The 16,052-nt window shown below is 42.9% G+C and overlaps 1 pseudogene; it reads right to left on the bottom strand.

Annotated features, from left to right (window-relative positions):
- Positions 1–6,754: 6,754 nt before the first annotated feature.
- LOC134934237 (zinc finger protein 260-like) overlaps positions 6,755–16,052 on the bottom strand; it is a 102,017-nt pseudogene continuing 92,719 nt past the window's right edge.

The following is a 16,052-nucleotide window of genomic DNA, read 5'->3' as shown; positions in this document are numbered from 1 at the left end:
AGGTGATGGCGGAAAGGATGATGCTACTCCGCAAGCAGAGTGTGAACATCATTCCTTATCTGGACGATCTCCTGAAAAAGTCATCGTCCAAGGAGAAGCTGCTGCAGTCCATTGTTCTCACAACGCGACTGCTCCAGAGTCAGGGGTGGATTCTGAATTTTCCTAAGTCACATTTGGAACCAATCCAGAGATTGTCATTCTGGGAATGATCCTGGATACGGAAGTGCAGCGGGTGTTTCTCCCGTGGGACAAGACGTTGGTGATCCAATCCATGGTCTGGGATGTCTTGAAGCCACCCCGGGTGTTGGTTCATCAATGCATTCGCCTATTGTGAAAGATGGTGGATTCCTACAAGGCTCTCCAGTATGGAAGGTTCCATGCTCGGCCCATCCAACTGGATCTCCAGGACAAGTGGTCGGGATCTCACCTCCATATGCATCAGAGAATTCGTCTTTCGCCAAGGGCAAGGATTTCTCTCCTCTGGTGGCTCCAATTGCCTCACCTCCTAGTAGGCCGCAGGTTAAGGATTCAGGACTGGGTCCTGCTAACAACGGATGCGAGCCTCCGGGGATGGGGAGCAGTCACTCAAGGAGAAACCTTCCAAGGATGGTGATCAAGCCTGGAAGCCGGCCTGCCCATCAACATCCTGGAACTAAGAGCCATCTACAACAGTCTTCTTTCGGCGGCCCCTCTTATGAGAAATCGGGCCATCCAAGTGCAGCTCGGACAACGTAACAACAGTGGCTTACATAAACCGACAGGGCGGATCGAAGAGCAGAGCAGCAATGTCAGAGGTGACAAGAATACTCCTCTGGACAAAAAAACACGCGTTGCGCTGTCAGCCATCTTCATTCCGGGAGTAGACAACTGGGAAGCAGACTTCCTCAGCAGACACGATCTCCATCCAGGAGAGTGGGGTCTCCATCCGGAGGTGTTCAAGGAAATAACAGATCTTTAGGGATTGCCCAAATAGATATGATTGCCTCTCAACTCAACAAGCAGCTTCGGCGTTATTGTTCCAGGTCGAGGGACCCACAGGCAGTGGCAGTGGACGGCCTGGTGTCTCCGTGGGTGTTCCAGTCAGTGTACATGTTTCCACCAGTCCTACTCATCCCAAGAATCCTAAGGCTCGTAATGAGAACAAGGGTTCAAGCGATCTTCATTGCCCCAGATTGGCCAAGAAGGGCTTGGTACGTGGACCTTCTGAATCTACTGCAAGAAGAGCCGAGGCCACTTCCTCTTCGGGACGACCTGCTGCAGCAGGAACCGTTCGCCTATCAAGACTTACCGCGGCTACGTTTGGCAGCATGGAAGTCGAGCGCCTGATTCTTGCTCGGAAAGGTATTCCGAAAAAAGTTATTCCTACCCTTATACAGGCTAGGAAAGGGGTAATGTCAAAACATTACCATCGTATTTGGAAGAAATATGTTTCTTGATGTTAGTCCAAGAAGTTTCCTGTGGTGGAATTTCAACTGGGATTGTTTCCTCCTCTTCCTGCAAGCAGGAGTGGCTATGGGTCTGACGTTGGGATCTGTGAAGGTCCAGATTTCAGCCCTATCCATTTTCTTTCAGAAGCAATTGGCTGCCCTCCCTGAGGTTCAGACCTTTTGAAGGGAGTTCTGCATATCCAACCTCCCTTTGTACCGCCTACGGCACCTTGGGACCTTAACGTGGTGTTGCAGTTCCTCCAGTCGGATTGGTTTGAGCCTCTACAGGAGGTGGAGCTCAAATTTCTTAGATGGAAGGCGGTCACTTTGTTGGCCTTAGCTTCTTCTAGATGCGTCTCCGAGCTGGGGGCTTTATCCTGTAAAAGCCCTTACTTGATCGTCCACGAAGATAGAGCTGAGCTCCGGACTAGTCAGCAGTTTCTTCCAAAGGTTGTGTCGACATTTCATATCAGCCAACCTATTGTGGTGTCAGTGGCTACTGAGTCCTCAATTACTTCAAAGTCCTTGGATGTCGTGAGGGCTCTGAAGATATATGTGAAGAGAACTTCTTGTCACAGAAAGTTGGACTCTGTTTGTCCTCTATGATCCCAAGAAAATTGGGACTATTTTCTCACTGAATTAGGTTCACTATGCAGTACACTTATTCTACGGCAGGACTGCCGTGTCAAAATCTGTTAAGGCCCACTCTACTCGTAAGGTATGGTCTTCCTGGGTGGCTGCTCGGGGTGTCTCGGCAGTGCAACTTTGCCGAGCTGCAACTTGGTCTGGGTCGAACACGTTTGCAAAGTTTTACAAGTTCGATACTTTGGCCTCTGATGATCTGAAGTTCAGTCAATAAGTGCTGCAGGAGCCTCCGCGCTCTCCCTCCCATTCTGGGAGCTTTGGTACATCCCCATGGTACTAATGTGGACCCCAGCATCCTCTAGGGTGTAAGAGAAAATAATATTTTGGTACCTATCGGTAAATATTTTTCTCGTAGTCCGTAGAGGATGCTGGGCGCTCGCCCAGCGCTTTGTTTTCCTGCTATTGTTATTTGGTTCAGTACAACTTCATTTTAGTTGAGTACTGCATTGTTACTTGGTAAGTAATGTTTCAGCTTTTGCCGAGTAGTTCATGCTAGTTGTCTTGACGTGCCTTGTATGTGTGAGCTGGTATGAATCTCACCACTGTCTGTGTTAAGTCCTTCTCTTTAAGTATGTCATCTACTCGGGCACAGTTTCTAGACTGAGTCTGGTAGGAAGGGCATAGAGGGAGGAGCCAGCACACACTCTTATACTCTTAAAGTGTCAATGGCTCCTGGTGGACCCTTCTATACCCCATGGTACTAATGTGGACCCAGCATCCTCTATGGACTACGAGAAAAGGATTTACCGGTAGGTACCAAAATCCTATTATTTCTAATAATCAGAAACAGACATTTCTCCAGATAAGTTTTTATTCAGCAAGTGTTATGGGGACAGCTGCTTTTTACATAAAAGGTTATTACAGATAATATTATAACACGGGTCATCAGTATACAGGCAGTAGATATCTAAGTCAGATGACTATGTACTATGTCATTATATTGTGTATATTTTACTAGTTGAAATTTTTTTTTATTATGAAGGATCTTTATCATTATCCTGGTACACGATGTGTTCTACTTGGTGCTTAACAGGTAGGAAAAGCAAGGATGTGCTGTAACCCATAGCAACCAGATATCCCCTATCAGCTATATAGTGATAGCAAAGCTAACAAATGCTGCAATGATTAGTTACTATGGGATACAGGTGACCAGCGTCTTCATTGCAACATTTTACACAATATTACATAGTATTCAAAATAGAGGGAGGAAAGGAAGCAATAGAAAGGTATGAGGGAAAGAATAAGAAGGTGTAATGCTGGGGACACACTAAACAATGGCCCTCATTCCGAGTTGTTCGCTCGCAAGCTGCTTTTAGCAGTATTGCACACGCTAAGCCGCCCCCTACTGGGAGTGAATCTTAGCTTATCAAAATTGCGAACGACGGATTCGCAATATTGCGAATAAACACTTCTTAGCAGTTTCTGAGTAGCTCCACACTTACTCGGCATCTGCGATCAGTTCAGTGCTTGTCGTTCCTGGTTTGACGTCACAAATACGCCCAGCGTTCGCCCAGACACTCCCCCGTTTCTCCAGCCACTCCTGCGTTTTTCCCAGAAACGACAGCGTTTTTTCACACACTCCCATAAAACGGACAGTTTCCGCCCAGAAACACCCACTTCCTCTCAATCACATTACGATCACCAGAACGAAGAAAAACCCTCGTAATGCCGTGAGTAAAATACCTAACTGCATAGCAAATTTACTTGGCGCAGTCGCACTGCGGACATTGCGCATGCGCGTTAGCGACTGATCGCTCCGTTGTGATAAAAAAATAACAAGCGAACAACTCGGAAGAACCACCAATGTGTGTACCTGGCAACCTCACTAGTGACGTGACCCAGCGGGGTGCCGACATCGGAAAGTGCATACACACTTACTAATGACAGCAGCAATGGAGCGGAGGGGGGAGGAGGAGGAGGGACATTCAGTTCAGCACATAGCATCGCTAGTGACATCCCCAGACTGAGCGTCATGTACAGTGCACAGGGGATGTCACTAGTGACCCATGGAAGCACGTATCGCTAATGACCTGGTGGGTACACACTGTATTATTAGTGATTTGCCGATTGGTCATTATCGGCAAATTCATTTGAAATGTCGTCTACTGTGTACCCAGCATAAGACAGAGCAGAGGAGACCTGTAGGATGATGTAGGTCAGCATGCAGGGATCCTGTAGAAATACCCAGTACTCATAGCTCTGCCAGTCATAGAGGGAAACCCAGTACTGAGAGGAGCTGCTGGAACTCTCTACTAGTCCCAGCACCTCAGGGACGTGCAGTGAGGTAAATGGCTCAGGAGGCACTGGCTAGTTCCAGAGCCAGACTTACACATAGTATATGAGCCAAAAGCTTCATGTGTGCATTATACACAGGTGCAGCAGTCTATACATGTGGGCATTTATACACAGGTGCTACAGTATATACATGTGGGCATTATACACATGTGCAGCAGTATATACATGTAGGCATTATACACAGGCACTACAGTGTATACATGTGGGCATTATACACAGGTGCAGCAGTATATACATGTAGGCATTATACACAGGCACTACAGTATATACATGTGGGCATTATACACAGGTGCAGCAGTATATACATGTGGGCATTATACACAGGTACTACAGTATATACATGTGGGCATTATACACAGGTACTACAGTATATACTGGTGGTAATTTGGTGAGATTTGATTAGATATTTACTGAAAGGTAGGCAGGGGCGGCACTCCCTTACCTGCCATAGACTTTCTATTCCTACTACAATAATGAATAGAATAATATAAATATAATCTATACAGTCATAACTCTGGTGTATACGTCAGTATGACAGGGAAGGCTCTGCCTCACCTCCCCGCACATCACTGCAGCACCTGCACCAGCAGAACAGCTGTTTATTACAGAGCTCAGTAATGGCATCACAATCACCAGTACCTGTTACACTGCAGCTCTAATACATAACACATTACTTCCAAATGTACACATATTGGCCCTCATTCCGACTTGTTCGCTCGGTAATTTTCTCCGCATTGCAGCGATTTCCGCTAATTGCGCATGCGCAATGTTCTCACTGCGACTGCGCCAAGTAAATTTGCTAAGAAGTTTGGTATTTTACTCACGGCATTACAAGGTTTTTTCTTCGTTCTGGTGATCGTAGTGTGATTGACAGGAAGTGGGTGTTTCTGGGCGGAAACTGCCCGTTTTATGGGAGTGTGTGAAAAAACGCTACCGTTTCTGGGAAAAACGCCGGAGTGGCTGGAGAGACGGGGGAGTGTCTGGGCGAACGCTGGGTGTTTGTGACGTCAAACCAGGAATGAAACTGACTGAACTGATCGCAGTGGCAGAGTAAGTTTCTAGCTACTCAGAAACTGCTAAGAAATTTCTATTCGCAATTTTGAGAATCTTTCGTTCGCAATTTTGCTAAGCTAAGATTCACTCCCAGAAGGCGGCGGCTTAGCGTGCGCAATGCTGCTAAAAGCAGCTTGTGAGCGAACAACTCGGAATGAGGGCCATTGGCAGAACAGTTAAGTTTTATACATACCGTCCTTCCCGCGGGTCACAGTGTCCCACTGTGGGAGGGAAGTTGGGAGGCCGCTCTCTCACTTGTGGTTCTGCTTAGCACAGCAGCAGTGAATAGAAGCTCTGCACACATGCAAGGTATCTGTTGTGTGGAAAGAGGGACTGGGGGCATGGCCAGCAGCTGCCAGAGGGCTTGGTATGCCCCCACAGTGATGAAATCAGGGGCATGGCTGGCAATCATGGCATCTCCTGAGAAGCCACGCCCCCTCTGACATGAGGCACAACACCCTTTTTGGGCGTACACCTTCAGTGCAGCAGACCCCAATTTCACTTTACTAGAAGTTAGGAGGGTTGCTAACAGAGAGACTGAGCCAAGGGGGAAATACCTCTAAAGCTGGGTACACACTGGGATGATGGGCATCATTACGACATCGGTACAAATGCCCGTCAGTCCAGATTGCTCATACACACTGCAGTGATGTTAATGAAGAATGGAACAACTGTGTTATGTCCTGCATTAGCATAAACAAGGACACTAGAGATATCACTAGGAACTGTGGAAGCGCACGTATTGGGAATACACACTGGTGGTCATTCCGAGTTGTTCGCTCTTTGCCGATTTTCACTATGCTGCGATTTTCTGGTAAATGCGCATGCGTATGGTACGCAGAGCGCATGCGCTAAGTTATTTAACACAAAACTTAGTAGATTTGCTGGTGTTCGTGCAACGCTTTTCAGTCGCACTGCTGATCGGTAAATGATTGACAGGAAAGGGGCGTTTCTGGGAGGTAACTGAGCATTTTCCGGGAGTGTGCTAAAAAACGCAGGCGTGTCAGAGAAAAACGCGGGAGTGTCTAAAAGCAGGTAACGAGCGAACAACTCGGAATGAGGGCTACTGCCCGATATGCTCCATTCTGAGTGATTTGCTGTCTGATCTGGTGGATCAAAGCTGCATATCACTCAGTGTGTTCCCAGCTAACTGTAACTCCACATGTCAGACCGGGTGTAGTACAGCCAGCTTACCGACACCGGGATCCCGGCAGCATACCGACGCCGGGATCCCGGCGGGGAGGGGCGAGTGCAGCAAAGCCCCTTGCGGACTCGCTGCACTCACCACACTGCGCTCACCACACTGCGCTCGCCACGCTGCGCTCGCCACGCTGCGGGCTTGGTGGCGACCTGCGGTCGCCACGGGTTCTATTCCCACTCTATGGGAGTCGTGGACACCCACGAGTGGAAATAATCCCTGTTGGTCGGCATGCCGACCATCAGGATAGTGAGCCATTGGGATAGTGGAGGAGGTCATGTGACTGACGGTCAGCAGACCGCCGGTCACATGAATACCACCCGTCAGACCTCTCCTGTCTTTATCAAGAATTATTTATATAAAACACTTGCCACATTCAGAAAATAAAAAGTGGTGTCCCTGATTGCATATTGTAGTGATACATGTTCCCTTACTTATGAATCACTTGCTGCAATCAGGCCCTCAGAGTGACACCGCATGTGATTAACAAGTGTTTTCTTCTTAATAAAACACTTGCTGCATTCAGAACATGTAAATGGTTACTCTCCTGTGTGATGCCACTGGTGTATAACAAGCTCTGCCTTCTGGGAAAAACACTTGCTGCATTCAGAACATGTAAATGGTTTCTCTCCTGTGTGACGCCTCTCATGTATAACAAGCTGTGACTTCTGGGAAAAACACTTGCTGCATTCAGAACATGTAAATGGTTTCTCTCCTGTGTGAATCCTCTGATGTATAACAAGCTCTGCCTTCTGGGAAAAACACTTGCTGCATTCAGAACATGTAAATGGTTTTTCACCTGTGTGACTCCTCTGATGTATAACAAGATCTGCCTTCTGGGAAAAACACTTGCTGCATTCAGAACATGTAAAAGGTTTCTCTCCTGTGTGACTCCTCTGATGTAAAACAAGATGTGCCTTCCGGGAAAAACACTTGCTGCATTCAGAACATGTAAATGGTTTTTCTCCTGTGTGACTCCTCTGATGTATAACAAGATCTGCCTTCTGGGAAAAACACTTGCTGCATTCAGAACATGTAAATGGTTTCTCTCCTGTGTGATGCCTCTCATGTTTAACAAGCACTGACCTATGGGAAAAACACTTGCTGCATTCAGAACATTTAAATGGTTTCTCTCCTGTGTGACTCCTCTGATGTATAACAAGTTGTGACGTCCAGGAAAAACATTTGCTGCATTCAGAACATGTAAATGGTTTCTCTCCTGTGTGAATCCTCTGATGTCTGAGAAGATATGATTTATATGTAAATCTTTTGTCACACTCAGAGCACAGATGTGGTTTCTCTCCTGTGTGACTCCTCTGATGTACAACAAGATGTGACTTCTGGGGAAAACACTTGCTGCATTCAGAACATGTAAATGGTTTCTCTCCTGTGTGAATCCTCTGATGTATGAGAAGCTGTGATTTATATGTAAATCTTTTGTCACACTCAGAGCACAGATGTGGTTTCTCTCCTGTGTGAATCCTCTGATGTATAACAAGCTCTGCCTTCTGGGAAAACCACTTGCTGCATTCAGAACATGTAAATTTTCTCTCTCCTGTGTGACTTCTCTGATGTATAACAAGAGATGCCTTGTGGGAAAAACACTTTCTACATTCAGAACATGTAAATGGTTTCTCTCCTGTGTGACTCCTCTGATGTGTGATAAGCTGTGATTTATATGTAAAGCTTCTGTCACACTCAGAACACAGATGTGGTTTCTCTCCTGTGAGACTCATCATGTATTAGATGAGAAGTAAATTAGTGGTTTAATGTTTTTCTATCCAGATAATGAGAATAGCTTCTGTGAATCCCCCAGAGGTGTAAGAAGAAATGGCGTCTGTAGTTGGCTTGATCAGAGAACAATGTCCCTTTCCTCAATGTCTTCTATTACTGTTAGAGGGAATCCTTCTCAGTTGTCCTGAAAGAAAGTTATGTAAGAGTATAAAGGTTACTGGGGTAACTACATTAATGGTTGAAATATTATATTGTATAAGGAACATGATGTATATTTCTATACAATAACAAATAGCACCAAGTCACTGATCATTGTTTTTATATTTATGTTGTCATATTGCTAAGACGCCATTTCCAGTCAGATGTGCAGCACAGAGACCTCTACCCTCCGGCAGCAGGCACCAATACTTACTATAATACACACATGGGTTATAAAGGTTTCTTTGAAAATTGTATAATCCTCATCCTCTGACCTCAGAATGTGCAGATCATACATTACTCACCCCCTGCACTGACCATAGATGGGTAACACATGCTACCAATCCTGTCACACCTACTGTCAGCTGATGCACCAGGATGTCACCATTCCCTGCACACACCATGGGAATGGGGGTAATGTGACCATGTCACAGTCTCTCAGCTCAGTGTGATGTGTGCAGAGGAATCAGGAATCATTGTCACCTGAGACACCATCTTATAAAGGAGAAATAGGAAATGTCTATACAAGAGATGTCGGTAGGTTTAGTGCTAGGAAATAGGGAAGATCAGGAAAGTTAAAGAAAGTTATAGTAAAAGTAAAGTAATGAGTCTCCACCCATCGGGATTCATGGTTAGGGGACGGCCTTTTGGAATCCTACAGTTCCAAATCCTCTCTGCAGCAGTTGTTAATGTTATGCTCCCCTAATAGTGCCCTAGTTTGGTTTCTGCACCATAGCAGTGCCTGTTATTGCTGTGCTCCATAGTAGTGCACTGGTTCCATTACTTGACATTGTAGTACACTGTACTATGCAACACTGTACCCCCAATTCACATTGACATGGAGTCCCCAGTTCATATTATGCCACATTACAGTGATCCCTGGTCATATTATGCCACATTACAGTGATCCTTGGTCATATTATGCCACATTATAGTGCCTCCACTTCATATTTGATTAAGGACAAGAATAAAGCGGTTGCCAATAACAACAGTCAGGTCAAGAAAGAAACTTCCCGGACCCAAGTTAAAATCCCTTGGGTGAATCAATATGACAATATTAGTGCACAGATCCCCCCAAAAAACTAAAGAGCTCTGGCAGATTGTGACATCTGATCCAGAATTAAAATGATTTCACAATACAAAAATTATGCCTAGCTACAAACGTGCCAGAAACATCAAATATATTGTAGTTAAGACAGATGTGATGGGCTTTGATAAGGCTCCACCTGTAAAAAACGTCCTCACTAGAAAAAATGCATACTTTAAGTGTTTGGGTTGTACGACGTGTTCATACTTATCCCCTGGGGATTCCTTTTTACATCCCCATTCTGGACAGAGATTATCTATTAAATGGCCCCTTGCCTGTACATCCACACATGTAATTTCTCTGATTATCTGCCCATGTGGATTATATATTATGTCGGGAAAACTGACTGTATGTTTAAAACAAGAATGGCACAACTTCGGACAGCCAATCATGCAGGACTAAAGACAGGACATAGGGCCTAATTTAGAGTTGATTGCAGCAGAAAATTTGTTAGCAGTTGGGCAAAACCATGTGCACTGCAGGGAGGCAGATATAACGTGCAGAGAGAGTTAGATTTGGGTGGGGTGTGTTCAAACGGAAATCTAAATTGCAGTGTAAAAATAAAGTAGCCAGTATTTACCCTGCACAGAAACAATATACCCCACCCAAATCTAACTCTCTTTGTACATGTTATATCTGCCGCACCTGCATTGCACATGGTTTTGCCCAACTGCTAACAAATTTGCTGCTGCAATCAATTCTGAATTACCCCCATAGTGACCAACCTGTTGCCGGCATTATATGCAAGCATGACATAACATGGCAACATTAAAGTATAAAATTATTGACCATGTCACGGGGTTCCTACGAGAAGGTAACAGGTCTAAAAAATTATTACAACTTGAATTGAAATGGACCTTCTGTCTGGACACGCAGGCCTCTAGGGATGTAATGAGTCCTTAGGTCTGATTCATTTTATTTATTGGACAGACACTTATTTGCCCGTAAGTTTTAATTCAATCTTAAAACCACTAGGGAGCTAGTAACATAAATATCCCCCTATGTGATTATGGAGTTATTAATATTTTATATGCTATTGCTATATCTTATTGCTTTTTGATACTTAGTAGTTTGGGTGCATTTACTTTTTTCTACAGAAACTCATGGTATTTTAATGATATATAATATTATATTATATTTAATTAATTTATAGTCGTTTTGTATATGCTGCACTTTAGCTTTATTGCACTCTGTCACTTTACTTATGATTGTTCATTAGTGCTCTTATCTATTATATATTTGTCCTTGCACTATGTGCACTGCCTAAACACAAAGTATATTGTTCTTATGTTATAGAATAGCGGTTGCCATGGCAACCACCTGTCACATGACATCACTTCCATTTTCACGGAGGACCCTTGCCCGGAAGTGTCCTGTTTGGGCAGTCTGGCCGGCTGTGGCCATGAAAAAATGCTGGGAGTGATCACAATTAAGTTAGTTTCACTTATATTTTTAGTATAAATATATGCACTGATTTGTTATGTGTTATGTCCTGAGGAAGGGGCAACTGGCCCCGAAACATTGATATGAGACAATAAACACGGTTGTTTGGTGAGATTGAACTACTTGTGATGTCTCTGAAGTGCCTCGTCTCTCTACATTTTGCATATTTAGGTGTGAAATCTCCTTAAGGGGGGCACCGGAGCACGGACAGACCTGGATAGGTCAAAGGAGTGGCGGGATGTTTGGATCTGCATATAATATATATATATATATATATATATATATATACATACATACATACAGACACAAATTCAGAGGGCGCATATGATTGATCTAATTAAATTCAAATTCAACCAGCAACCTAGTATAATAAAAATGTATTGTACAATTTAACATTCAATAAACTTGTTAAAACAAATAAAATACATCCATTGTGCCCCTTTTTTGTGTGGGACTGCCTTTTTAAGAAGAGATAATGTCTTGATACCCAACGCGTTTCGTCCTTATGTGGACTTCATCAGGGGAAATCTGTTTAAGCTGGTCGATGAGGAGGAAAACAGAGTGAGAACAGCATTTGCAGACACAATATTGTCATAGCTCAAAAAAGAAAAAAATAAGAGAACTAATATCTGTCCAATCTTCCAAGAATAAAATTACTTTTATAGCATTTCTTTGAAAAAAAATTTCCACATTTTTTGAGTATATGGATATGATTTTAATTACAATATTTAATTAATAATTTTTACACATTTGCATAAAAACACAAATTACCATCAATCAGATAATTAATTAATAATATATATAATCTAGCATACAAATTTCTCAAAAAAGTCAGATCATTGAAGGAAAACAGTAAAAACCCTGCCAAATTACTTACAGGCAAAACTGTTGTTGGTGTTATCCATAACTAGTTAATCTTCAAAAATATAATTGGATACAGAAGTATAGCCTACATGATGATATAAGTAAATCTAAGCCCCAGTCCTGGTTCCATAGATATTCCTTATATGGGCAGAGAGAACTTCAACTACTGATTCCTCTCCTAGCTCTACCTTGTTTGGAGCTTTATTTATTATTATATTATTACTATTAGTAAGTAAAATTTCTCCCTATCTATATATACTGGTTTGATTAATGGGGCGTAGAATTACTTCTATCATCATCTAATTGTAGCTACACCTGTCTCTGAACTGAAGCTAGGCATAGCCAACGGTTTTAGTTTAGAAACCTTCTCCTAAAGCTCCGCCAAGTCTAGCGACCAAGCCTTATTGACCAGCACCAGACTCCCATATCATGTCTGGTCACAGGAGATTTCCTCTAATAGTCCTTGGCTATGTACTACAAAGTTTTCAGATCTGGGTTTAGCCTTTGCCAAAGTTCTCTGCAACTCTGACACCTGGCCTGAGAGCTTGGCAATCTCTTCTCTACTCCTTCCCAATTTGGCCAGAGAGTCAGACAAAAGAGATTCCTTTTCCTCCAGCTTTTGCGTTAAGGTGTTCACCTGCTCTTGAAGAAAATCGAATTTTTCCTTAAGCTCTTCTAGCTCCTGGTCCTTTAATTGGACATTGCTTTCAAGGTCATTTATCATGTGACACCAAAAAAAAGGTTCCATGCTAAAATCTTCCCCAAGATCTGGATTACTCCCCAATAAACTCTCCACTTCACTCTACAACTGTGGGGCTTTAATTGGGTCACATAAGTTCCTGACCTGAGGTGTTAGAGCTGTCGCCCCTTTTGTTTTTTTAGCATGAATTCTCTTTTTGTTACCCATTTGAAGAGACACCTCAGAATAGGCTGTATATCTGAAAATCTTTATTCACCCTGTTACCTTTGAAAACTGTAAGTGAAAGGGAAAATAAAAATTCCTTTTTTGTAGCACAGATTAACCTTTTAACAAAGCACTGAAATGTAGCATGTATATAGTGGTCACAAATAACCTTACACTGGTAGTGCAAATAAACAACTTCTCCCTTCAGGCTCTTAAACTAGAACTCAGGGATTTCTGGGACACATAGTGCCACAAAATTTATCTATGTAAAATGAACCACATTTATAAAAGGTTTCAACTTTGCTTGATTGCTCTTAATGAGCTAATTAACAGGGACACCAGACTCCCATTACCAGATTTTGCAGGCACAGGTAAAAATAAGCTTGGAAAAGAAATTCAGTCATAAATTATCAGATGTCTGCAACCCCTTAGAGCAAATCAGCACAGCTACTTTCAATGAATGGTGCAAAGCATATAAGACAGAACAGGCCATGTACCCTGTTTAACCTCTTTGCTGCCAATGCAAACCTTTGCATCAAAATCAACACATTCAATTTAAACAACACATATCATTATTTTTTCCCCCGTGGGGTTGGGATTAGCCACTACTCACAACACCGTTGGTCTGGTACTGATGCCCACGAGTTCAGCTTGGTCTGGAGTTCGCTGTTATGTGTGCCGCTCCCTTGCAGCTGTTGGGTCCTCTGCCATGTGTGACACAACTAGCAGAAGGGTCCCTGTTCAGGCACCATTTGTAACAGGAGACTTGCTAGAATGTGCTCTGCTACAAAAATCCACCCACGACTGACTCCAGGCTTGTGCAAAAACAACAAATACCTTTCATTCAGGTAGCTCAAAAACAAAAATATACATAAAACAAAGATCACGAGCCCTCATTCTAAGTTGTTCGCTAGGTGCTTTCGGTCGCAGCGCAGCGATCAGGTAAAAAAAAAATCAGCATTTCTGCGCATGCGCATGGTACGCAGTGCGCATGCGCAAAGTACTTTCACAAAAGCCGATGCTGTTTTACACAAGATATAGCGACGCTTTTCAGTCGCTGTGTTGATCGGGCAGTAATTGACAGGAAAGGGGCTTTTCTGGGGGGTAACTGAGCATTTTCCGGGAGTGTTCTTAAAAACACAGGCGTGTCAGGTAAAAAAGCAGGCGTGCCTGCGGAAATGGGGGAGTGGCTGGCCGAATGCAGGGCGTGTTTGTGACATCAAAGCAGGAAGTAAACTGACTGAAGTGATCACAAGGAAGGAGTAGGTGTGGAGCTACTCAGAACCGGCATTTCCGAGCAGTTCTGCTAATCTTTCGTTTGCACTTCTGCTAAGCTAAGATACACTCCCAAAGGGCAACGGCTTAGTGTGTGCATGGCTGCTAAAAGTAGCTAGCGAGCGAACAACTCAGAAAGAGGGCCACTGTCTTTAGTATAAACTACCAGGGAGGTTAGGCCCTGCCAGGGCCGGTGCAAGGTTTCTCAGCACCCTAGGCAAAACTTAATTGCGCCGCGCAAACCCCCCTCCCGCCCCCACCCACCCCTTCTCCCAATACTCGGCCTCTCAGATGATAAAATGCAGTGGTGGCATCTTATGAGTTATATAGGGAAAGGATATTAGGGTTAATTTGGGGGATGGGATTAGGACTGTGGTTCCTAAACTGTGTGCCTAGGCACCCTGGGGTGGCTCAGGACACTTGCATGGGTGCCTTGGATTGGTGGTCCAGGGCCAATTTAAATTATTTATGATCAATGTAACAGGCAAAACCAGTGCTGGTGGCTGCCAGTCATAACATATGTGGCCAAACAGAAGCAAATCCTGTCCCTCACCACACAACTGACCATAAGGATGACATAAACACAATTTATTTAATTTAATATTTATTCTAAATCTCTCAATAAAAAACTTTTGGCCTAGAGGTGCTGTGAAAAAAATTCTGATGTTCTAGGGCGCCGTGATTCAAAAAAGTTTGGGAACCACTGGGTTAGGGTATAAGGGATAGGATATGAGGGTTACTTTACTGGTTTGATTTCAGATATTAGGGTTAGGGGTTATGATTAGGGAGAGGTTTGGAGGAAGATTATATATTATTATTATCCTTTATTTATATGGCGCCACAAAGGATCCACAGCGCCCAATTACACAGTACATAATCAGATGAGCAAACAAGAAACCAGCACTTACAGTAAAGGACAATATAGGACAGGTATAGAAAACCCGGGGTTAGGTGCCATCAAAGGGAGTATGGAGTGTAAGATAGTGTAAGTAAGAAAAGGAAAGGCACATGAGGGATGAGGGCCCTGCTCTTGCGAGCTTACAATCTAAAAGGTGAAGTGCTGACAGACCGGGGTGACACAGACAGGGTAGACAGTGAGCACAGACTAGAGGCCATACATATATGTATTCTGTTGGCCACACCCAATGCGTTTCATCACTAGTCGGACTTCGCAGGGGGTGTGTGCTTACTACTTCTGGCTCCAATATAAACCTGAATATAAATATAATGTAAATCACATCACGTCTAATACAATAGCAGATAAGATATCAAACATTATATATATATATATATATATATATATATATATATATATATATATATATACACACACACATATATATATTTTTTTTTTTATTTTTTATTAATGATTTAAGAACATAAACAACTTCCAGTGTCCCAACGGACATTTTTTTGTAGTTCAAGACTTCAGACCTACTGTATTAGCATTAAGTTTCAATTAATAATTAGACTTATACCAGCCACCTAATGCATAGATAAATAGCATTACTTTATTACCTATGATACTTAAAAAAATATATACATTAATTTCATTAATTTGAAATATGTGTTTTCTAGCTATATGAATTGAAGTTTTAATGAAATATATGTATATTTAAAAAACAAATATTGTAGGTAATAAAGTATTGCTATTTATGGTGTCGTGATACCTCCAGTGCCCATGGCATTAGTGATATAAAGAAGTTAAATATAAGAATCTGTCTAATCAGACCTATGCACTAGATGGATGGTATAAGTCTAATTAATAATTGAAAACTTATTGCTAATAGGTCTGAGGTCTTGAACTTAAAAAAAAATGTCCGTTGGTACACTGGAAACTATCTACAGTAAGTCCCTGAATTTTTTATAAGTAATACTAGGAGCTGATATGCTGATTATACATATATATATATATATATATATATATAT

This window comes from Pseudophryne corroboree, chromosome 6, assembly GCF_028390025.1.
Source record: "Pseudophryne corroboree isolate aPseCor3 chromosome 6, aPseCor3.hap2, whole genome shotgun sequence".
Taxonomy (NCBI): domain Eukaryota; kingdom Metazoa; phylum Chordata; class Amphibia; order Anura; family Myobatrachidae; genus Pseudophryne; species Pseudophryne corroboree.
The sequence above is the reverse complement of the archived record's forward strand: the minus strand, read 5'-3'. Positions and strand labels throughout refer to the sequence as shown.